The sequence below is a fragment of the Diceros bicornis genome, chromosome 4 (assembly GCF_020826845.1).
Source record: "Diceros bicornis minor isolate mBicDic1 chromosome 4, mDicBic1.mat.cur, whole genome shotgun sequence".
NCBI lineage: Eukaryota > Metazoa > Chordata > Mammalia > Perissodactyla > Rhinocerotidae > Diceros > Diceros bicornis.
Genome location: NC_080743.1, coordinates 88,659,816 through 88,685,971, shown reverse-complemented (window position 1 = coordinate 88,685,971; position 26,156 = coordinate 88,659,816). Strand labels below are relative to the sequence as shown.

At 35.9% G+C, this 26,156-nt stretch overlaps 1 protein-coding gene and 1 pseudogene across 3 annotated transcripts in view; one reads left to right on the top strand and one right to left on the bottom strand.

The window, feature by feature from the left end:
- RASAL2 (RAS protein activator like 2) overlaps positions 1–26,156 on the top strand; it is a 391,607-nt gene that overhangs the window by 69,010 nt on the left and 296,441 nt on the right. The gene's annotated exons all lie outside the window — the stretch shown is intronic.
- LOC131405025 (coiled-coil-helix-coiled-coil-helix domain-containing protein 2-like) lies at positions 6,795–7,374 on the bottom strand (annotated as a pseudogene).

Here is a 26,156-nt window from a genome sequence, read left to right as displayed (position 1 = left end):
TTAGAATATTCAGGACATGCCGTTCTGATGTAAACTACTCAATTCTGAGTCATAGCCATCAGGTTGCATGCTTTATCTTCTAACAGAATTTCTTCTCATAATTTATGCATATTTCCCCTGATAAACTTGCCCTTTATTTTTAAAATTTAAGATATTTTAAGGAAGTTTTTCCCCCACTTGAAGAATATAGCTCACTTAGTACATTATAAACCAGAAAAAAAAAAAAAGATTAGAAGTGTGGTGGTGACATCCTATTATTATAATTTACATGTTACCTTTAAAAAAATCTGTTACTGTCTTCCAGGGGATTTTTTTAGTCAGTTCTCAAGTATCCTCCTACATCTTTGTAACATGGGAGACAGATCTTGCTGACTCCCTGTCATCTTGCCAGCCTAAATTTTTTCTTTCTCTTGAGAGAATATGCTGAATATGTTAAACTTCCTCTCTCAGTTCTACTTCAAGCCCCCATGAATGACTTTACCACTGATGACTATTTTTCAACAGGCTGTGTGTGTACTCTACAGGACTTTGTTGAGAATATTATACCTCTGTTCTATGTAAGGAGCAATTCAGTTAGGTCCTATTACATCTATATCTAAGTTGTTACAGAGATCCTTAGAACGAAGATCCCTTCTCCTTCCTGGCAATTAGTAATCTGCCAATTGAGTTCATAGTTTCCAGAAACCTGTTGTAAAGTAGTGTTTGATTGCTTTTCCCCCCATAAACCTTGTATTTCTTGCCTTGTTAAATGATTAGTAGGTATTTAATTGCAAAGAGTATTTTAAAAAGTTCTGTTCAGGTAATATTTACTTCACAACTAGGAACTCGTAATTACGACCTCATAATAGAAAGTTGCAGCCCCAAAATTTCTAACTGAAAGTTTAAAAATGATTTCATTTGAGGCAGATTAAATACTGGAATTGAGCCACCAAATTATTCACTATTTGCTGCTGAAAGCACATACATAAATACAAAGAAATCCTATTGCTTTAGGAACAATAGTGATTTAAATTATTGTTTGTTCTGAGAATTTTCTCTCATTTTCCTTTAATTTGCATTTTGTACGTTATAAAAATCATTCATCTCTAAGTAAGCATTAATTGTGTGATTTCTACCCTCTTCCCCTTCTCATTATATCAAGTAGTTCTAGAATTCTGGATTCTTTGTAAATAGTAAACTTAGACTATGAGTGTTAGTGTGGAACTTTGGTCATTTTACTAGTAAATTATAGGTAGGATTAGGGGAGATGTATGTTGTTTGTTTTTTGTTGTCAGAATGTCAGCTGTGCTGAGATGCATACTTTTTTATTTGAAAGAAATATACATGAAATTAGTCTCTAAATTATAAGTGTCAGCTAATGTATTAGACTTCTTTAGAGCTGCTCAGCAATTCTGAGTAGAGTAAGTGGCAGATTTTTGGATGGTTGGCATTTAACAGGTCCTGTTGAGTGGGTAGAGAAGAGAGAAAATGAGCTAAAAGCATCAAACATTATTAGACTTTCTAATAAATACTATTTTTAAAAAAACACAATGAAAAAGGTCAGTGTTGGGGCCGGACCCGTGGCATAATGATTAAGTTTGGCACGTTCCGCTTCGGCTGCCTGGGTTCGTGGGTTTGGATCCCATACGCGGACCTACACCCACTGTCAGCCACGCGACTGATGCACGTATAAAGTTGAGGAAGATTGGCAACAGATGTTAGCTCAGGGCTAATCTTCCTCAGCAAAAACAAACAAACAAAAGGTTAGTGTTAAAAACCTGATTCCCTGGTGTATAGATGGATAATACTAATTAAAATAAAATAAAATATAATGTTAGAACAGGTTGAAAAATATGATTATATGTAAGATCCTTGGCAATGTCATTTCACGAATGCCTAGACCAATGTAGTATTTCATCTATAAATCAGCAATTCTATTTAGCCTAAATACCTACTTATGAGTATCATCTTTTCTTATAATATCTGACATTATGAATAGCCTCTTGTGTGTGTATAAAATGATAGTACGTATTTGGTGGACCTTGACTTTCATAAAAATCCTCTTTTTGAACATTATATTGACTTCCTGAACTCCTTTCTGCACGTGGGATTGAATCTTCCATATTCTGTTTCCTGAGTCTTGTTAATTTTGAACTGTTGCATTGTGGCACTTCTTGCCCAAGATCGTCGACAGTTTTTTAGCTTAGATGATTGGGCTGGCCATGGTCTAAGTATTTTCACTGTGTCCTGTCTTGTGGAGGGAGCCTCCCAGAAATCCTAGATTGCCAGGTGCTTCTCTGGATCACTGCACAGCCAGAGCCTGGAATTGGTTTGCTTACAGTGGTGCCCATGTCCCGCCCTTCCCTTTCTGTCACCCCTCTGCCATTATACCACCCAGATTTTGTTCTTGTAGGGAGTGGGGCTTGGTCACTGGAGGGGCTGTAGGCCTGTAGGAAGGAGAAATAACCTGGTTCTAATTCCCAAGACCACAGAGTTGAGGTGCCTCTGAGGGTTATCCGCTGCTCCCTGATTTGTGGGTTTAGGGTAAGGGTGGTGTTCAGGCAGTAGATAATGCCCTCAAAGCCTTAATTAGATTTGATTATATCTTTTAGTACTCTGAGAACATAACCACCAGTATAGCATATACGTCTGTTTTTAGACTCGCATACATTCAACCTTCAAATGCATCTTTGGAAATGATATATATAAGAGTAGAGGAGTGCCAGTATTAAATGATGCTTTACTACAAAGTTTATTATTGCTGCAAGGTTTTTATGTAAGGTTTAAAAGTAAAGGAGTTACCATAAAAAAGTCAATGTCATAAAAAAGTCAATGTTTTCTTTACTTGCTCTTTGATGACTGATTTCAGCCCTACACATCTCATTTGAAAATCACTAATTTTTCAAAAAAAATACTTTCTTGCTAGGATAGCTTTTCATCTTCTGCTGTTTTCTAAATGGTGATTTTTTTCTTAATGTGGGTCCAGCAGATTAGTGGCCAGTGGGCATATTTTGTTTGGCTGCTTTGTTACGCTTGCACAATATATTTCAAGAGGCCAGGTTAGATAGGCAGATGTATGCTTGGTTGCAAAAACATCTTATTCTCTATTTTTTTAACTCACTGCATACTTTTTATTTTAATTGTAAGGCTCTTGTTGGCATTTGATTTTTGCAACCCTGCTTTAGAAGAACAGAGGGTGGAGCGTTATATATAGTGAAGGGATAAGTTTTGGGATTAGACCAACTTGGATTCAAAACCCTGCTCTGCCTTGTACCTTGTGTGTGTCCTTGGACAAAGTAGTTGAACGAGTTGAAGGAGTTCTTTACCTCCTTTGTAAAATGGGGAAAATAATGTTATTTTTAAGGATTAAATGAGACAATTTATATGTAGCATCTAGCACACAGTAGGTACCCCATAAATGGTAGTGATTCTTATTGTAGACAGAGTTAACGAAGAACCACTAGTATCATGGCAATTTTCTCAAAATATTAGTAGTACCTGTTACTTTGATTCCTCATGCTTTCTCCCCTTGTAATTCAAATTCCCAAGTTGCTTTTTGTGGAAATACAGAAGTGGATTTCTCTATTAAATTTACTTGTTGCTTCTTTTAATAGGTATCAATTTCATCCAATAATTCTGAGGTCATAGGGCATGGGACAACACGCAAGTGTTAAAAAGTATTGTAATAAAAATGTGTCTTGATGACTTCTAGATTCTAAGGCTTAAATTTGAATTACTGGGTAATATTTACTTTGTGAGCTCTATATTGGCAAAGTATAATCTTTAAAAAGTCTTAATTATACTGGAACCAATAAGGTAAAATATAACTTGAAGTTTGGAGTATAAATAACAGAAGACTTAATTTAGAAATTATTCTTGGAAAATAAAATATAGTTTTAAAAGAGTGAAAGTAACTATACGCCTGTACTGTTTGCTGTTTCAAACTAAATTGTGCAAATTGGTATTACACTGGATATCTTGGGTTTTATTTTTGAATTCTTTATCGTTCATATTTTAGTCTTTTTAAATTTAGCATGCATATAGTTGCTACGAGAAACATTACTCATGAGATGATGACACTATAGCATCCATATTGATGACGTCTCTCTGACTATCATAGTCTAGGCCAGTCACATAATACAGGAGGGTAGACCTGGCATATCTTATTTCAGAATAGTGCCAAGACTTTGTCTTGGCTGACCAGACAGTCTGGTTACAGCCTTATGGTGTTCAGATACCCTAGAAAATAAAATTAAAACAAAACAATGTGATGTGGGGAAAGTGTTTTTAAACAAACTGATTTACACATCCACTTGTTCTTTTCTAAAATGCTCTCACTTATTAGACAATTATTGAAGAAAAAGAAAGTCTGTCATTTTTTTTGCCCTTCTGCGTATATTCCGTAAAATACCACTTTGGATGAGTATGTCCAAAGCAAAAAATCAAAATAATCAGAACTTTTAATTTTCCAGTCATAGTCTGAGAAAATTGTTCTGTGGTTTTGAAAACTATAGTAGAACTTGTGCAGAGAAAAAAAGAAACATAATAACTTAAAACAATAAAGTAATAAAATTATTTATTAGATGGGTCAAGAGAATAGATTTTCTTTTAATAACTAAACTCATGAAATGATATCAGGATCAGGGTGGTAATAAAGGAATCCCATTTATATCAAATTTATTGAGTAAACATTTACTAATCCTGTCTAATGAAGGAAAGGTCAGTCAGGCAGTGAAAAGTCTGACTTAGGGAACATATTAAAAGAAGATAGCTTGATTGCTTTCGATAATTTGCAGGATTGGCCCCAACTAGAGAAAGAGGATAGAGTAGTAACCAGGCTTCTTTTTAAGAGAGAGTACTTAAACTGGGTGAGACTCATTGTATTAAGCATGTCCATCACTCAGAATCAGTTCCCAAAAGAATCTGGTGCTGCCACCTGTGTGTTCCAGTGGACATAATTAACTCCATGTTCTTTCTGATTGCTTCTCTGGCCTCTTTTTTTCTCTTTGTTTCACACAGATGAGGGTTCCAAGTGTCTGTTCTGCTGTTTTCTTTTTTCTTCCTCTTTTTACCCAGAAAAGTCTACAACATGTTGGGGTTTTTTTTCCCCAAATAATTTAAAAAATGAGATATAATTCACATACCAGAAAATTCACCCTTTTTGGGCTGGCCCGGTGGCTTAGTGGTTAAGTTTGCGTGCTCCACTTTGGCACGCTGGGGTTCATAGGTTCGGATCCCAGGTGGGGACCTACACACCACTCATCAAGCCATGCTGTGGTGGCGTCCCACATTCAAAATAGAGGAAGATTGGCACAAATGTTAGCTCAGGGACAATGTTCCCCAAGCAAAAAGAGGAAGATTGGCAACAGATGTTAGCTCAGGGCCAATCTTCCTCACCAAAAAAAAAAAAAAAGTACAGTTAGGTGGTTTTTAGTATATTGCACAGTAACTTGTGCAACCATCAGTACTATCTAATTCCAGAGCATTCATACCCCAAAGAGAAACCCCCTATGCATTAATAGTCACTGCCCATTTTCTCCTCCCCTAGTCTTTGGCAACCACAAATTTACTTTCTATCTTTATGAAATTGCCTATTCTGTACATTTCATATATATGGAATCATATAATGTGGCCTTTGTGACTGGCTTATTTCAATTAGCATGCTTTGAAGATTCATCTGTGTTATATATATCAGTACTTCATTCCATTTTATGACTGAATGGTATTCCATTGTATGAATATACCATATTCATCAGTTGATGGACATGTGGATTGTTTCCAGTTTTTGACTATTATAAATAATGCTGATATGAACATTTCTGAACAAGTTTGTTGACATGTTTTCAGTGTTCTTTGGTATATGCGTAGGAGTGAAATTTCTGAATCATATGGTATAACTCTATGCTTAACTTTTGGAGGAAATGCCAAAATATACCCATTTTGCATTCCCATCAGCGATGAATGAAGACTGTAGTTTTTCCGCATCCTTGTCAACACTTGTTACTGTTCATCTTTTTCATTACAGCTATCCTAGTGAAGTGACATCTTCTTGTTGTTTTGATATGTATTTCCTTAGACACTAGTGATACTGAGTATCTTTCCATGTGCTTATGGGACATTTTATATCTTCTTTGGAGAAATATCTATTCAAATCCTTTGCCCATTTTTAATTGATTATTGATTTGTAAGAATTATTTATACTAGATACTATACCTTATCAGATATATGATTTGAAAATATTTTCTCCCATTTTCAGGTTGTCTTTTCACTTTCTTGATGATGTCTTTTGAAGCACAAAAATTTTAAATTTTAATGAAGTCCTATTTTTTCTTTTTTTGGTGCTTTTTATGTCACATCAAAGAAACCATTGCCTATTTCAGTGTCATGCAGAATTACGCCTATGTTTTCTTGTAAAGGTTTTATAGTTTTAGCTTCAAAAGACATCAAGAAAGTAAAAAGACAACCTGTAGAATGGGAGAAAATATTTTCAAGTCATGTCAGTATACTGATAAGGAACTAGAATTCACAGTATATAAAGATCCACTTTGAATTAATTTTGTTTTGTTTTGTTTTTGGGAGGAAGAAAATCACTTTATTCTAATTAATTTACAAACAATAACATCACAAATGCTGGTTTAAGGAGGCCGCACAAACATCTGCCCAGGCCCAAACTCCATACCATCTCACTGAACTTCTGTTTAGTAAAAACATCCTCTTCCATTGCAGTTCTGAAGCAAGGAAGCTATTAGTGATAGAGGAGAGGTTTAACTGATGGTGTTACACTTTATATCTTCACTATCAATTATATTTTTATGCTAAATAAACTTGGTTATAAGAGATGATTTCCATGTCTTCAGTTTGAACTTCTTCATTAAGCTAATCCATTTGCAAATCTGCACTGTTTGAGCACCTCACTGAAACTCTCACAAAGCTTAAGGTCACCCTGGTTCTGGGCACACTCCAAAAACTGTTTCATCTCGTAGTGGCACCGGCCAAACTACTGCTGCTGTTAGTATGCCTGCTGGGTTCCTTGGGCTCCTGGTAAGTGGTGTCAGGCCTTGAGGGCTCAGCATTACTTCCTCCACTGAAGCCCCGAGTGATGGCATGACCTAGCGTGTGCCCGACAGCAGAGCCCACAGCCATGCTAGCTGCAGTGGTTGCCATCTGGGCCATCAGACCTATCAGACCTGGCTGCCAGGGTACAGCAGCAGATGAGCCAACAGCAGATGGTATAGCTGCTGTTTATGGCTGAGCTGCTGGTGCTGGCCTGGGTGCAGCTCTCGTCTTAGGTGCCCAGCTGGCTGGAGGGGCCATGCAGGAGGTGCAGCTTTGGCTTCCACCGGGCTTTGAGTGTGGTGGCTCAGCATCCATAACTGTGAGACTTGGAGGAGCCATTTTGAATCAATTTTTGTTTATGGTGTGAGGTCCAGTTAATACTTTTGCATCTAGATATCCTGTCATTCCAGCACCAGTTGTTGAAAAGACTATTCTTTCCACATTAAGTTGTCTTGGCACCCGTGTCAAATCAATTGTTCATAAATGGATGGGTTTATTTCTAGTCCCTTGATCTATATGTCTATCTGTACCACATAGTCTTAATTATTGTAGCATTGTAATAAGTTTTGAAGTTGAAAAATGTGTGTATTTTAATTTGTTTTTGTTTTTCTAGATTGTTTTAGCGGTCAGGGATCCCTTGCAATTGCGTATGAGTTTTAGAATCAATTTATCAATTTCTGCGAAGATAAAATCAGCTGGGATGTTCATAGGGATTATGTTTAATCTGTAGATCAATTTGGAGAGTATTACCATTGTAATGATATTAAATCTTCTGATTCATGAACATGGGCTATCTTTCCAGTTGTTTAGGTCGTTTTTAATTTATTACAATGGTATTTTATAGTTTTCAATATAGAGGTCATTCACTTCTTTTGTTAAGTTTATTTCTAAGTATTTATTCTTGTTCGTGCTTTTGTAAAAAAATAAGAGGGGGAATGATAAAGCATAAGTGGTAAAATATTAACATTTGGAGAATCTGGGTGAAGAGTTTATGAGAATTCTTTGTTTAATTCTTTTAACTTTTCTGTAAGTGTGAAACTCCTTCATAAAAAGTTTAAGAAACACTATATAAAAGGAAGATAGAGCAACTTATAGACATAGGAATTAGTGCTTGGATTCCTCAATACTATTTATTGGCTGTCAGGTCTCATTTCTGGGAGGGGGTTAGGAAAAAATGAGGTGCATGTCTGAGTTCAAAACACCAGTTATAACACCTTTCTTCCATTTTGGCAACCATTATTATGCCATTAATCAGATAGATTAATGTCTTTTCTAATTCTAATTATTGAAAAAGTTGGTTCATTCCAAATGGAACAGGCCAAAAATCTTCAGGGGAAACTATTTAATTTTTAAGCATCTAAACAAGAATTACAATGATAAGTAGCATTATGGTGTGTGTATGTGGTATTAAACCATATTTCCCATTCTTTGTTCTAAATGATTTCCTGAAAATAAACTGTCATTAAATTTGTTGATGTCATTTTTCTCTATGAGTGCAGGATTTTTTTCTTTTCTTTTTTAAAGGAGACAGAAGTATGTATGGCTGGTTATAGAGCATGTTATTAAAAGCTTGTTCATGGGCAGTCCTGTGGTTGATGGATTACTTATTTTGGCGGAGTGATATATTGTCAGTTTTCACTTATTTTTCTCATTTCATAAGACCAAAGTTTTAAGTCTTTTTCAGAACACGTGCTTGTGTTCTTCAAACATTCATGTATATGTTTGTGTATGTGTGTGTGTATAAAATTATTTAGGAACAGTGAATATGGTGATTGAGTTTTTCATCAAATCATTCTTAGGTCAGAACTATGTTTTATTCATCTTTATGTTCTTAATAATTGATATTCCATGAATATTTGATTTTTAGAACTGAAAGGAACCATATAAACTAAACAAGACCTCCCCCTAATTTTACTAGTGAAGAAGCTGAGTTCCAGAGTCTCTTGTCCAAAGTTGCCTTGTTCACTAGTGTCTTAACCATGACAAACATCAACCTAATACTTGGCCTGTTGCACTTTCAAGTCTTAGTTATAAATGACTGAGATAGTGAAATTACATTCACAATCTTTTTCCCTTCTGTATGCACGTGTGCACAGGCATACTCTAGACAGTTCCCCAAACCCGCTTGATCCATCTCCATTGCAGGTGTCAACAAACCCCTTTTCCCATAAGTATTCCCTGATCTCACCAGAGCCAGATTCATCTGTTTTCACTTCCTGAAAGTAAAATAACACCTTGTTTCCTGAAGGTGCTAGAAACGAGGGAGTTAGGTGGGATCTTTTTTAACAGGTCACATGCTTGTGATCAATCTCAGTGTTGCAAAGCGTGAAAATAATAGCTGTGTGACGATACCAATCTGATTGCGTAATGGATTTTTAAATTAATGCACTTAAAAAAATTCCAGGCATGTTATACAAATAGCACCAATTTTAAGGTGTAAGATTTTTATGAAATGACAGATAATCCTTATGGAACTAAAATCAATAGGTGCCTAATATGACTAAGATGTGGGTAAAAGTTCCATATAGTTTTAAAAAACATAGAGGTAGATATCTCATTGTTAGTATGTTTACTCAAAAAGGAAACAAAATTAATTCAAAAAAGAAAAAATCAGTGTATGGAGGTCACCTTTTAGTTTAAATTTTTAGTCATTTACATGGATTTTTACAGAGTTTTGTTACAGTTTTTTCTAGCTTCTGTTCTGAGGAAGGTATTTCCAGTTGTTACTCAAAACAGTCAAACAAACAAAAAACTTTCCTAATTGATACATCCAATGGGACATTTTTCCCCCCACCAATATCTGGCAAGATATTTTCCATTGTTAGCATTTTCTTTAGGCTTTCAGTAAGGTGCACACTAAGTTAGAATTTGCATAAACCACTAGTTGTTGGTGTTTTATGCTGTTTAAACACAATGACAGAATGACAGTGGACTTTATCCATGCTCAGAAGACTTGAAGTTTAAATTAGAGAGACGGATAAAGCAGTAACAGAGTGAGAGAATGAAGATTTTTATTTTCCAGTTGACTGTTGTAAAAGATAGTCATGGAAATGGTTTTGCTGTGCTTTTTTCTTGTCTTATTTATCTGTACTATACAAGATAGAAATAACTTCTCATATAAAAGATGAGCCTATTTTTTAGATAATAAATCAAAATAATAGATTTTCAGTTACTTGAGAGTACTATTTTGAAATTGGCGGTTTGCAGAATTCAATTTTTCTTTTTAAAGTAGTTGTATGAGGAAAGGATATAAAAACAGACAGCTGCTTTTAAAGGGGAAGTTTTTAATTACGTCTAAGAGCATTTTTAAAAATAACAGTTCATCTTGGTTTTAGAGTGTGTTTTCAACATTAACTAAACAACCAGATTTTCCTGTCAACTTTGGAAACTGCTGAGGGTTAGCTTGATTCATGGCACAAGCAGATGGCATCCTGCTTCTGCCAAAATGGGCAGAAAATTCTTTCAGCACCCACCTGTGTATGTTCTAGTCTTCATAAAATCCTAGTGCACTTTTAAATTTAAATACTCTCTACGGTTTTAACAAACACATTTATTAAAGTTGAAATCAGAGATAGCACACAAATAGCTAAGATTTAGTCTTATTTTATAGATCCTGTGACAAACCAAAAAATGAAAACTGCAGACAAGAAAGTAGTATTATTGTTGGCAAAATACTACATATATATTGTATTTCTCCAAGAAGATTTATCAGAAATATTATTACCAGAAATCTTTTTTTCTTTTTACACCTTCAGCTTAGTTTCTAGAGGTTATTTCCTTTAAAGTACTTAATGAAGGACCCGTTTGTAATCTATGAGAGAGCACTCCTATTTTGAGTATGATATTTTCTACTCCCACTTTCATGTCTCATTGTAAAATTTGGGATTGTGGGTATGTTCTATTTTTAATGTGGCCTGCAGGATCTCAGCAGTAGCACTGCTAGCTCTGGAGTCTAGTTGAAATGCACACCAGGCTGTGTATTTCTGAGATTTTTGCCTATAAGCTTATGCTCGACCTCATAGCAGTCAGTGGGGCTGTCTGTACCATCATATGAGAAGCGTTTAGCGGGTCACACAGAATGAACTCTTTTATAGTCATTCTTATTACTGTTCCTTACTATGTGGTGTTTTAGAGTTTGTCAAGTGTTGTACAGCTCATATATGGAAACCAAAGTCTTTTAATCTGTGTTTGAACATGTATGATAATGTTGAAGTTAATTGAGGCTCCATAAATTTATTCTTTTAACTACAAAACATTTTTCATTTAAGATTTCCACAAAAATGAAGAAAGATCAACGGCACTATCCTTGTTTTTCATCTTTTACTGGGGTAGTAATAGAGCAATAGAAGATATAATCTTTAACCTTAAAATTATTTTTAACATCGATATACACAGTTGCCTACCTGCCCTTTAAAAATGTGCCATTTGTCAATTTTTTATTTTTATGATTGCCCCTGTTTTTTCCTTAGCTAGTGTATACTTAAAGAAAAAAGCTTAATATTTATTCTTTATGTTTGAATATGTCCAAGTCTTACTTAACTATAATGGTTACTTTTTCTTCCTTCTATGATTGACAAGTTGTATTCACAGTTTAGAAAAACCCCAAGGGATTTTGGTGGCAGCTCTTGTTAGAAAATTTTATTTTGGTGACGTGTTCGTTTGTTTTTATATGTCTTTAGGGCTTTGTTTTTATATGTCTATAAGTCAAGGGCTTGCTTGACTTTTCAGTAGGTTCATTTACTAGATGAGTTCATTTTTGAAAGGTGTTCTTTTCAATCCTTACAGTTGACACTAATTGCCTCCCTTTTTTGGTATTTAATGAGGATGCTAACTATTGAATAGGTGCAAGAGATGATCTTTATCTTTTACCGCTAGAGGAGGTACAAGCCAAGAGATATGCAGAAGTCTTATTGGTCCTGCTTAACTCACACCTATTAATTGAAGATTCTTCTCCACAATTCTCAAGGTTGTGCCTTTTTCCAACTATTCTCTTTATTATTAAAATTAACCTTTTAGGGTTTGCAACCATATGCTGAGTTGCAAATGTAGAGAACAGTTGCAATTCTGCTTTCAACCTTTAAAATGAAGGCTATAGTGTTTACTTATGGGACAGTACAGTTTTAAAATGGGGATGGAGTTAAGTGGGTGGGCTTTTCCAAAAAGCAACCTGCAAAAATTCTGGAGTGTTTGTACTTGCCGGAGTGCTGCCTTCTTAACATTCCATTTTATATTTTAAAGAAATACACGTCATGGAAGAATGGAAGGTTTAAAATAGATTAACAGTTTGGCTAAATGATTATGAATACATTTATTTCCACTCTTAAAATCCTTAGTGTGTGACTTTGTCCTTCCCCATCCTCCTTGCCCTGATTTATTTTAGATTTGTCTTTTCTTGTTTATTTAAACTGTTCCTTATTTCCAAATAGATAAATTGAAAATAGGCAATATTCTCTCTTACTTCGTTGCTAAGAAATATTCCAAGACATTTGAAAGTGGATTCTTGACCTGCATTTTATAGGGACTAAAATGTTGACCAGAGAATTAAATGTTTATGAAGTAGATTAAAGCATTTCCTCTCTCTATTTTAACGTGGAAAAAGATGGAGTAAATTGCCCCAGGAACTAGCTAAATTGAAATAGAAAAATTCTGTGGTCTTTCCCTAGAAGAAGTATGTTAAGACACAGTATACACATGTTTTGGTAGGAGCATGAAAGAGGAAGCTGCTAAAGATAAGTCTAACAGCTGCTATTGTGGGAAGAGCTAAGTCATAGTTAATTCCTCCAGTGCAGTAAAATATATAACAGAAAAAGGAGTATCTAATTAGAAACACACTTCTTAGGAGGATTAAAATATTTTTAATATTCATTCACATGTGCAACTATTTAAAATTTTCTTTCCAGTTTTACAGCATACTTTTCAAGAGGAGTTCTTTGGTGGATCTGTTTCTGAGTTGGTCCTTCTGTGTTCATTCATTCATTCATTCATTCATTTATTATTGTTATTGTTATTTTTTGTGAGGAAGATCAGCCCTGACCTATCATCTGATTCCAATCCTCCGTTTTTTTGCCGAGGAAGATTGGCCCTGGACTAACGTCCGTGTTCATCTTCCTCTGCTTTATATGGGATGCCACCAGAGCGTGGCCTGACAAGCAGTGTGACGTGCGCGCCCGGGATCCGAACCTGCAAACCCTTGGGCTGCCGAAGCAGAGTGTGCACACTTAACTGCTGTGCCACGGGGCTGGCCCCTGTGTTCACTTTTTAAGCAGATTTTTTTTGCTGTTTTCTCTGAAAGACATCCTGTTCATTCATATTACATGCTCTTTTCATATATCTTGTTTATTCAAGAATTCTGATCTTTAGCCCTTTTTAAGATCTTCAGGTTTCAAATGTTAATCATTCATGCATCAGCATTTGTTTACAATTAAATACACACATACTTATACACACACACTTATGCACACATGCACTGATGCACATACATACCAGCCTGAGTGTTTTTCTGTTTAAAATTATCAGTTCTTTTTTTAGTTTTGTTGATTTGTGTTGTTCATCATTCCATTCCTTCTTTCATCATTTCTAACTTATTTTTTTATGCCAGTTTAATGGGGGCAGTGAATTCATTTCAGCTAAATTTCTTGGCACATGCTCTTGGTCAATATAAATAGGCTTATCTTTATGTCCTTAATAAATTAATAATCAATTAATTATTACTTAATCAGCAGTCAGTAAATTTATACACTACTCTACACCAGTTGTTCCTGAGAGTATGGAATATTTTTATCCACATATTATGTTTCTAGGTCATCCAAAAGCAGTTTCTAATCCTGAAGATATGTGGTGAAAAGATGAGGAACAAAACATAGGCCTTTTAAAGCAATCTGATCTATCAGCACATTGTTCCCACTCACTCCTATCCTCACCTTTGTACTGGTTTTGTTTTGAGAAGTATCAATACTGTGGCGCTCAGGCAGCTTAATCGGTCACTGGTTTCTGCCCATAGAGTAAAGACTAAGGAAACATTGACAAAACCTGCAAACTCGTACATTATCTGAGCAGCTTTCTCTACAGAAGAATGAAAATAATAATTGATACTTGAGTAGCTTGCCTAAAATATTGGTCTGGGAAATTCAGACTTGAAGTCTGAGCAGTTAGCAGTTTTGAGGGAAGCAAGGATTGACTATTTGAAAATGGGGTAGATTGTACTTGGGCCATTCAGACAATATTGTACTCATGGAGTTGGGGTGAACAGGTTGGTCTAGATCAGATCCTACTAGAGAGAAAAGGTTATGAATAGTTTCTGTGGCAAAGTTCTTTACTCAGTACTTAATATAAGCTATTTTAATCAAAAGTTATGCTGTTTTAATCCTATGGTCCATTTGGAGATGTTTCATGAAACCTTGGTCTAAGGGTGGAGATTTGAGACTGAGGTGTAACTCTCCCAAGTGTTACTTGCTTTCTCTTTCTCACATTCTCTTATGGGAGTTTGAGTAACCATGTCCATAAATTTGCCCTTTTTCTTGGTTCTATCATTCAAAGCTTTTTAAAAGGATTTATTATGCCTAATATTTTTTGAACCATTAAGAAGTTTAAAGGTGTATAAATTTTATATGTTCCTGGATAGCCTTTTTCACGTTCTATTTCATATGTTGCCTTACCTGCCTGAGCAAGATTCTTTTACGGAACCCTTCCTTTTCTTTTCCCTTCCTTCCATTCTTCTCTTCCTTCCATTCATTTGCGAAAGTCTTTTGCAAACCTTGAACCTGGGCAAGGCCTAATTAAATTTGAAACTACACAGGGGCCGGCCAGGGGCCGGCATGGTGGCGTAGTGATTAAGTTTGTGTGTTCCGCTTCAGCAGCCCAGGGTCCACAGGTTCAGATCCTGGGCATGGACCTACACACTGCTTATCAAGCCATGCTGTGGCAGCGTCCCACACATAAAGTAGAGGAAGATGGACACGGATGTTAGCCCAGGGCCAGTCTTCCTCAGCAAAGAGTAGGATTGGCAACAGATGTTAGCTCATTGCTAATCTTCCTCACCAAAAAAAAAAAAAAAAAAAAAGAACTGTTATTGACTGTTTCCTGTTTAGAGAGGTTGTCAATGACAAATTGATAGGAGATGGAAGAGAGGTCTCTTTCATGAATTTGAAAGTCCTTTATGCCATTTTAATCTTCTTTTTCCATCCAATTTCACAAGATCAATTATACCTACAAACTGGCCCAGTTAATAGTGTCAAAGGTTAAGGTAGAGGAATGGCCACTTCTGCCTATGGCCTGGACAACTTGTGGAAATGGTGGTGGTCTAAGAGAAGCTGACTATAAAACCCTAGCCTCTAGCATGAGATACGTAAAAATATCCTGCAAATTAATCCTACAAACTGCCATTTAACAATATTAAGTTCTCTTTATAAAGAAATTTGGCAAGTTTTCTGTTTAAATTTTAATACTGTTATCCCTAGATCAATGATTCTCAACCCTATCAAACTCACTGTCCGCTTATTATAGCAAATATTTTGTGATGTTCTCTTTACCCCATCCTGAAACAAAATTCATATATATACACGTACACACACACATAGATGTATGTGTGTGCATAGGTATAGATTAAATATATCTATATCTATATAGTGTACATTTAGACATTTACCTCACACATAAGTTAAAAGTAATTACAGTCATCCCTCCATATCCAAGGGAGATTGGTTCCAGGACCCCCGAGGATACCAAAGTCCTCTGATGCTCAAGTCCCTTATACTATAAAATGGCCGTAGTATTTGCATATAACCTCACAGATCCTCCCATATACTTTATTTTTTTTTTATTTTTTAAAGATTTTATTTATTTATTTTTTCCCCCAAAGCCCCAGCAGATAGTTGTATGTCATAGCTGCACATCCTTCTAGTTGCTGTATGTGGGACACGACCTCAGCATGGCCGGAGAAGCAGTACATCGGTGCGCGCCCGGGATCCGAACCCGGGCCGCCAGCACCGGAGCGCGTGCACTTAACCACTAAGCCACGGGGCCGGCCCCTCCCATATACTTTAAATCATATCTAGATTACTTATAATACCTGTTACAGTGTTAGTATTATGTAATTAGTTGTTGTACTATATTATTTAGGGAGTAATGACAAGAAAAAAAAGTGTGCATGTTCAGTACACTGAACCATCCTCTGCCTTTTGATCCATAGTTGCTTTTCCGCTGATGCGGAACCCGCGGATATGAAGGGCCAACTGCATAATACCTCAAGTGATGTAAATGAGAAATAATAAGGAAAATAATTTAGAATAAAATAATATGTATTTCAATATGTAAATGCTCAAGCATGACTACACTAGAAGACATAATAAGGTAGTAGGTGCTTACATCTATGTATAGAATCACTGTGATTGTGGCACTTGCAAATGGCAGTTAAAATACCACGAGTAGTGTTTGCCATTGGTGACATGATTTTCCGAAAAGGTAAACAACCTTGGTAAAGTTCCAAGTGAAACAAAAATACAATCTTTATTTGTTTGGTAACTGCATTCCTCGAAATTCAGTGTATATTAAAATTGTGCAGAAATACCTATGTTTATGTGTAGAACAGATTTAGGCTTCGATAATTATGAACTTGTTTTCACCCACGTGAATGTCTGGTAGGACATTATTCACTGTGTGGGACTAGCCATACATTCCAAGATGTCTTAGTATACATGTCCCCCAGGGGCTGGGGGGAGGAGAGAACTCTAAATCTTAGCAGCAACTTCTAGTTACTGTGGTAACAAAAAACACCCTCACAGATTTCCAAAGTGCCTCCTAGGGGCGCAAAGCCCCTATTTTGACCCACTGCCCTAGAGGAATGGTCAATGTGAAAATAGTTCTAACAGTCCAGTGTGTCTCTAGTAAGGCATTTGTGGCCCATTCTTGGTATTCCTGTTTCCAGAGATAATGATCTTTACTAGAGGATGCATAGAATAAATGAAACAAAAAAGGCCATCATCACATTGTAGTATACATTTAAATATAGCATATTTGCCTTGGCTGAAAGTTTATAAACCTGTCATTCTTTTTTTAGGGCAAAAGGTGCTAATCTGGAGTTTGGGTACTTTCTGAAATCACACAGTGTGTGTGTATGTTCTTTCTGGGTAGATGGTCCATGGTTTTAAGTAATCCTTAAAGCAGTCGCTGAGGTCAGCATGAAGTCTAACAAGTGTGGAAGGAGCCTGTTCTCTTTCTATGAACCTTGGAGCACAGTGGCACTCCCTGAGGTTGACTGAGATGAGAGTCACCTTACCTTTACCGCTACTTTTTTCCTTTTTGACTAGAAGAAATAGGGATTAAAATCCTGTAATTGAGGAAATCTATTTAGGTTTCTTGAAACCATGGCATTAAAACTCTCAGAAGGAAAGCTAACATATTGTCATTGAGTCTTTATCCTGTCACATTCCAGGAGAGGAATTTTAACTATTGGGTAAAGCTTTGCAGGATATTAGTCATGACAAACAAGCTTTTATTTTTTTTAAAATGTGTTTTGTATTGTAATCAAGTCTAACATTTAAAAAAAGAAAATTTAAAAAATGAGAGACTTTTTAACTCTGCCCTCTCTTCCAATTATTCCCATATGTGTGACCATAGTTCATACCCTATGGAAATTACTTTTAAGAGAGGTACTGACTTTAGGACAAATTTTACCTAGTTGATGCAGCCTCTTCCTTTTGTTACTTATTCCAAGAAGTTTCAAGAAAAATCTTTGTCCCCTAATAAATGAGTGTGATATGAAAAAAGCATTAGCATTTAATCTTTTTGTCTTCTTGGAAAATCTCAGCAATATTCTTAGACGTCTCTTTAAATGCTTAATTTAGGTCATATAGCATCTCCTCCTAGTAATTTTTTTAGAATACCTATATCCCTTATCTGTATCTTTCTAGGTCTTAACTATTTGAGAGTTGGTTTCAAGATTCTTTCTTCTAATATTCTTCATATTTCCTTTTTTCATTTGCTGTCTAAGGTTAATGTTTACCTGATAATACAGTTTCCACTATATTAAGTTGGAAATTTTAAAAGCTTTCATCAATTTTTGGTAAGACAAAAGGTGTACTTTTCTAACACATATAATCCGAACGATGCCCTAACATATACTTTCAAGTAAGGATATCATGTGGAAAGAAGAGTTAATGGGGACTTCTCTTTTCAGGGTGGCACCTAAATTATGAAATCCATAGGTTAGGTGAACTTAAACTGTTTCTAGACCAAATTCCCTAAATGATTAGGTTGTGTTGAAAATGAGTTATAATTAGGTCAGTCAAGAAGGCCTAAACAGATAACAAGTGAGAGGCTAATTAGTTTCCTGCTTCTGCCTCTGGATTTAAGCAGTGTAAAGAGTTCATGCATGAACCCTTTGACTTTGGCATTTACTTTCCAAGGACAGTTGCAGGCAGCAGCTAGTTCCTTCGTGAGCTAAATTCAGCTCCTTCCTGAGTTTGCTTTAAAAAATAATCATCCATGGGCCGGCCCCGTGGCTTAGTGGTTAAGTGCGCACGCTCCGCTACTGGCGGCCCAGGGTTCAGATCCCGGGAGTGCGCTGATGCACCGCTTCTCCGGCCATGCTGAGGCCGCGTCCCATATCCAGCAACTAGAAGGATGTGCAACTATGACATACAGCTATCTACTGGGGCTTTGGGGGAAAAAAAGGAAGAGGATTGACAATAGATGTTAGCTCAGAGCCAGTCTTCCTCTGCAAAAAGAGGAGGATTAGCACGGATGTTAGCTCAGGGCTGATCTTCTTCACACACACACACACACAAAAATCATCCTTGCCAGATTTCAGCTTTGAGTTGCCTGTTTTCAAATCAGTAAAAATTATTGTCAAGTCCTGAGTGTTGTATGTTTCTTACCTAGAGTGACAAGAAGCTTTTAGGAAAGTTTTAGTGTTCTCTGGAGCTTTTGACACTTCTATCACTAAGATGAGATAGTGAGAGTTGTATAGTACGTGGCACGTTATTAAGAATAAGGTTCTAGATTTTAGAACTAATGTCAATGATTGACTGCTAACTTTGGGAGAACAAAATTTTGTTAATTGTTTCCATTTTCTCGTTGATAAAATGGAAGAGAATTGATCTTAGGTCCCTTTCACTTCTCTGATTTTTTTTCCCTTTGATTTAGTTAATTAATTAATTAATTAATTCTTGAGGAAAATTAGCCCTGAGCTAACATCTATTGCCAGTCCTCCTCTTTTTTGATGAGGAAGATTGGCCCTGGGCTAATATCCATGCCCATCTTCCTCTAATTTATATGGGATGCCACCACACCATGGCTTGATAAACAGTGTGTAGGTCCGCGTCTGGGATCCGAACCTGCAAACCCCGGGCCACCGAAGCAAAGCATGCGAACTTAACCACTACGCCACCAGGCTGGCCCCTCACTTCCATGATTTTAAATGTATGTTTTCCTTTTTAGTTAAATTATAGGAAGGATTAATTATTCCCATTTAATCCCATTCATTTACCTTTGAAAATTTTTATTAACTTTTTTGGGGGAAAAGTCATATGAGTATGGAAAACATTGTAACACCTATAACGGTATATGATAAAAGGGAAATCCACTTCCTACCCTAGATCCCCCAGTTTCTTAGGCCTCTCTCCCAGAACTAACCTATCTTGCCATGGTATCCATCCAGAAATATTCTGTGCACACACTAGCACCTATGTGTATGAATGCATGTGTGTGCCCCCTTTTCTCCAGTTAAACATATTTATTTTATATTTTACTTTATTTTTCATCATATTTTATTTTCTATTTTTTTAAACATTGGCAAAAGATTAGTTTTCTATCAGTGTAGACCTTTTTACAGGAAATCAATCTAAATTTTGCTATTTCCAGAATCTCCTTCATCTGAATATTTCCTTCAGTTTTTTAAAGGAATAGTGGGTAGCATGTGTAGTTGAGAGAAGAGTGTCGTGGATACAGGGTGTGATACTGCCTGAGAATTACTCAGTCTCCACTCTATTGGAAAAAAATACAGTGCCTGAGTTATGTCTTTGGAAGCTAATACATTCAAGTGGTGCCAATAGGCTCCAGTATGATCTTAAGTTTTGATAATACTGTATCCAGATCAGTGTTCTATGGGATTCAGTAATTATGCTGTGATCTTGAATTACATCTAATGTTGATTCATATATCTTGAAGCTTAATTTGTAGTAATTTGTGTATCATTCATTCATTCACCTACCATGTGCCAAAGACCATGCTGCATCCTGAGGTTATAATGGTGATCAGGAATAGGCAAGATCCCTGCTCTCTTGAGATCTAAAATTTAGTTAGTTACACAGACAGTGAATGTATAAATATAAACTGGTAAATGCTGTCAAGGAAAGGAATATGACCTTCACTGGGAGATAAGGAAAGACTTCTCTGAGGAAGTGGTATTTGAACTGGGATTCAGACTGGAGCGAGCACTGGGAGAACAGTTCAGTCGGAGGGAGCAGCATGTGGAAGGCCCTGTGGAATGAGGAAGGATACTGTATTACAAAAACTCAGGAAAGCCAATAATGCTGGGTGTGGTGGGTAATTAGAGGTGTAGTGTAAGATGATTCCAGACAGGTAGGCAGGGAACAGGCTTACAACTATAGTATAAATAACTGATTTAAATGACCACAGGACATAATTAATTCTAAAGTGTTCGGTAAATACTTTTTTTTTTTTTTTTTTTCTTTTAAGCCCCTGGGATCCTGGGGTTGTCTGTTTTTTTTTTATTGATGTTTTAGTAGTTAGTAGTAGTTCAGTAGTTAGTGGTGGATAATACCCTACACCAAAGTTATGTTTTAGACTAGAAGAATATTTCCAGTCTCAATGTTCATCATTTCCATAAAGTTTCAAACTATTCGTAGTTAAAACTTGAATTTCATATTTTAAAGGGTTTTATTTATCTCTCTTGTGATTACAGTTTTCAAATTTTGTATTGAGTGTTGTTTATTGAATTGAGTTTTGGCTTTAAGAGCATGAATGATCTTAAGACTTGTGTCAATGATAAGAAAGGAATTTAAGGGCATCTTACCACCAGTGCAAACATTTAGACATTAGATGACCATAAAAAATTTAACTTCAATACAAGTAATAAATCAACATCAGAAGATATATAGGACTGAGTGGGAAATGTGGGTTAAATTAACCACTTAAAACAAAGAATGTGAAATAAAAGATTCTTTTAATAATTTATTTCATTTATGTGATCTTTGCAGTGCAGTGAAAATCTGAAATGAAGACCTGGTACTTATTTATCAGAGCTCAAGTATAAAACTTTTCAAATCATTATTTAGTGAAGGGAGGAAAAACAGTATCTTTCTAGACAGATACATAGACATATTTTACTCTGAGACACTTTGGACGCCTCCAAGTGATCTTTTTAAATGAAGTGTTACAGGTCAGTTTATTCTGCATTAACTATAGTTAAGAGATTTTGCTCAAATTTCTGAATGTAAAATGAATTGTGAAAACCTCAAACACAAGGCCCAGAAGTAGATGTTACAGTCCAAGATCATTGGTCACTCTTCTCTTCCCCCTTCTCATTTAGGAGAATCTCATATATATATGTAAATCAATTCTGTTTTCGTATGTTTCCAGGAAGAGAGAAAAATCTCTTGTTGAACATAAGAATAATTTTTGAGATTGCTTTGCCACACCTAATCTAAATTTCTCTTTTTCCAGTGGAAGCCAAAATCTTGGTTCAGCTGTCAGAAGAAATGATGAACAGGTGGTCACCTAAGCGTTCTTTATATGCTTAATTATAGTTACTAAATTACTTCTATTTATGACTTCCCTTTTATAGTACTTCTTCATAAGTCTGATGGCTTTCTGAATCCTTCCAAGTCACTACTCAAAAAGTCTGCATTTATATGATATGTAGTGGTGGCTGACAACTTGGACAGAGGAGATCATTATTAAAAGAGAACCTGGAAAATTGGAGAAGATGCAAAAAAAATAAATTGTTCTCATTATGTGAGGGATAGTGTATGGAATACTGTGCTAATTTTTTCCACTTAGAAATTCTAAAGGACCCAACAACCGTACTAAAATCAAGTTTAATGGCTTTATACTTTTACATTATTGATTTCCTGGCTTATAGGGTTTTTAATACTCTGCTTTCATATAGCCAGACTATATTTGTAATACCGTAACAATATTGCTGTCTACCACATACTAAGTGTCTTTTATGTGTCTGGCATTTTTCTAGGTGTTTTACTTATATTTGAAATTCTTACAACAGATTTGCAGGGTTGGCGTTATTAGTCCCATTTGAGAAATGTGGAAACTGAGCCCAATGATGTGTTGGTGAATGTTTAACAACTGGCTCCTTGGGTAAAAAAATGTCCTTATTGTAGCATTTGCTGATTTCTGAGGTGTGAAGGCTCCCATCGTGGCTGATTTCAAGCTACCACTGACTTCAAGTTAGTGAAGGGCACTTGGGAAGAGATGGGCACAATTGGCTCTCCAGTAGTGTGCGCATGCGTTAGCATACCACTGACTAAGGCTCTTGAAAACAAAGTAACTTCTCTTTGATAAAGCCAAAATTCACACTCAGACTGGTTGAATTCTCAAGACTGTATTCTTTCTACAATACTCTGTTTCGTTTCTGGGTAAAAAATAGCAGAATACTTCCCTCCTTTAACTTGAGGAGGAGAGAAGGAGCTAGAAGAAACAGAGAGAGGAAGAGAAGGTAGAAAGAAGGGGGAGAGAGGGAAGGAGGAAGAAAGGAGCTGTAAGATTGAAAATTGAGAGCAACTGATTCAGACCATGTTGGAGGTAGGGGAAGAAAAACGTGTCTTACTCAAGTGATAACTCAAGTTCTATCAAAATAGGCAGCAGTATACTGTGGTTTTGTCACTCTCAAGAGGACATGCAGCTAGGGGTTAAGTGCGCGGGCTACGCTGCTCGCGGCCCGGGTTCAGATCCCGGGCACACACCGAGGCGTCGCTTGTCAGGCCATGCTGTGGCGGCATCCCATATAAAGTGGAGAAAGATGGGCACGGATGTTAGCTCAGGGCCGGTCTTCCCCAGCAAAAAAAGGAGGATTGGCATGGATGTTAGCTCAGGGCTGATCTTCCTCACACACACACTAAAAAAAAAAAAAAAAAGCCACACAGCATACAGAAATGATAATAATGGCCACCACATCTTAAGTGGGATTGTGTTCAGACAACTCCCTTCCTGCAACTGATGATCTATTCTTACCACTCTTATTCACACCGACTTCAACCAGTGGCTGCATCACTGCACACAAAAGCAGGCCAACAAAGTGGCTAATGTAGATAATAAATAACAATCTGTTATTCATATGACAGAAAATAACCACAATTTTCTGGGGGTAAAAAAGAAAACTAAATATACTCTCATACATTCAACATTTACAAAATTGCTTGTTGTTGTAAATAACAAGGGGGAAGAGAGAGATTTTCAGAGCACATCTAGAATGTGTTCATTCACTTCAGGTTTTCAGAGACTGGTTATGAATCTTTCTCTTTCCCACTCTTGCAAAATTATCTGGTACCCAAAACATAATATTGGAAGAAGAGAAAAAGAAGGCACCATTGCTACCCTAACCACAATTTTTAATTAATTTTGCAACTAGAAGTATCTAAAATGTTTATGCAGGAAAAATATTAAAATAATCCTGAACAGGGACTTTATAAGAAAGAAACATAGTTTACTTTGTATACAAATAATCACAGCTCACAACCAAAGATACCAATTAAAGCTGGAGAAAAGAAACCACTGAAATTTAATTCTGCTGACCAGTTTTCATATCAGATAAGAAATAGATAAATATTCCCTTCTAAGTTGTTGAATTTAGTGTCATAATGCTATTTATATTTCCTTATCCGTTTAGTGTCTGTAGACTCTGTAGTGACGTCTTCATTTCATTTGTGATATTGGTAATTTGTATCTTTTTTTCTTGATTAATCTGATTAGAGGTTTTTTAATTTTATTAATCTTTTCAAAGAGTCAGCTTTTTGTGTTACTGATGTTTTTATGAGTTCTTTAAATAAACTTTTAATGATGGAATAGTTTTAGATTTATAGAATTATGAAGATACTAGAGAGTTCCCATATACTCCACATCTATTTTCCCCTATTATTAACATCTTACACTACTAATGCACATATGTCACAATTAATGAACCAATATTGATGCATTATTATTAAAGTTCATATTTTATTCCTATTTCTTTAGTTTTTACCTAATATACTTTTTCTGTTCCAGGATCCTATCCAGGATACCACATTACATTTAGTTGTCATATCTCCTTAGGTTCTTCTTGGCTCTGATAGTTTCACAGGCTTTCCTTGTTTTTGATGACCCTGACAGTTATAGGGAGTAATGGTCAGATGCCTCAATTGGGATTTATATATTTTTTTTTCTCATGATTAGACCGGAGTTTGGAGTTTTTGGAGAAAGATGCAGAGATAAAATGCCATTTTCGTTACATCATATCAAGGGTACATACTGTCAACATAACACTGTTCTTTTTTTTGAAGCTTTATTGAGGTGTAATTGACAAATTGTGTATATTTAAGGTGTACAACTTGATGTTTTGATATACATATGTATTGTGAAATGATCATGACAATCAAGCTAAGTAACATCTATCACCTCACACAGTTACCTTTGTGTGTGTGTATTGAGAACACTTAAGATCTACCCTCTTAGCAAATTTCAAGTTTAGAAAACAGTATTATTAACTATAGTCACTATACTGTACATTTGATCTCCAGAACTTACTCATTTTGCATAACTGAAACTATATACTTGTTGACCAGTATCTCCCTGTTTCCCCCACCCCCTAATCCCTGGCAACCACCATTCTACTCTATGTTTCTATGAATTTGATTATTTTTATTTTAGATTCCACATATAAGAGAGATCATGCAGTATTTGTCTTTCTGTGTCTGTCATTTCATTAGCATAATGTCCTCCAGGTTCATCCATGTTGTTTCAAATGACAAAATTTCCTTCTTTTTTAAGACTGAATAATACTCCATTGGGTATGTGTGTGTATGTATGTATATGTGTGTATATATGTATATATATAATCTCACTCTCACATTTTCTTTATCCATTTATCTGTCGACATTTAGGTTGTTTCCATATCCTGTGAATAATGCTGCAGTGAACATGGGAGTGCAGATTATCTCTTCGAGATCCAGGTTTCATTCCCTTTGGATAGATATCCAGAAGTGGGATTGTTGGATCATATGGTGGTTCTATTTTTAATTTTTTGAGAAACCTCCATCCTGTTTTCCATAATGACTACACCAGTTTACATTCCTACCAACAGGTTCCCGTTTTCTCCACATCCTTACCAACACTTGTTATCTCTTGTCTTTTCGATAATAGCCATTCTAACAGGTGTGCGGTGATATCTCATTGTGGTTTTGTTTTGCATTTCTCTAATGATTAGTGATGTTGAACACCTTTTCATATATCTTTTGGGCTTTTGTATGTCTTCTTTTGAGAAATGTTTATTCAGGGCCTTTGTCCATTTTTTATACCAGGTTGTTTTTTTGCTATTGAGTTGTTGGATTTCCTTATGTATTTTGCATATTAAACCCCTTATCAGATATATGGTTTGCAGATGTTTTCTCCTATTTGTAGGTTGCCTTTTCACTCTATTGATTGTTTCTTTGCTGTACAGAAGCTTTATAGTTTGATGCAATTCCATGTGTCTATTTTTGCCTGTGCTTTTGGTGTCATACGCCAAAAATTATTGCCCTGACCAATGTCAAGAAGCTTTTTTGCTATGTTTTCATCTAGTAGTTTTACTGTTTCAGGTCTTATGTTTAAGACCATAACTTAATACTGTTAGTATTGACCTCGATCACCTGGCTGAGGTAGGTTTGTCACGTTTCTCCATTGTAAAGTTACTCTTTCCTCTCATTTTTCATATTGTACTCTTTGGAAGGAAGTCCAGTGGTCAGCATACTTAAGGAGTGATGAGTTATGTTCCATATCCTTGAAGGTGCAGTATCTACATAAATTATTTGACATTTTTCTGTACAGGAGATTTGTCTATTCCTCCTTGTCTATCCCAACCCCCCTCCCCCCGTTTACTTAGTTATATCACCATAGATTCATGGATATTTATTTCA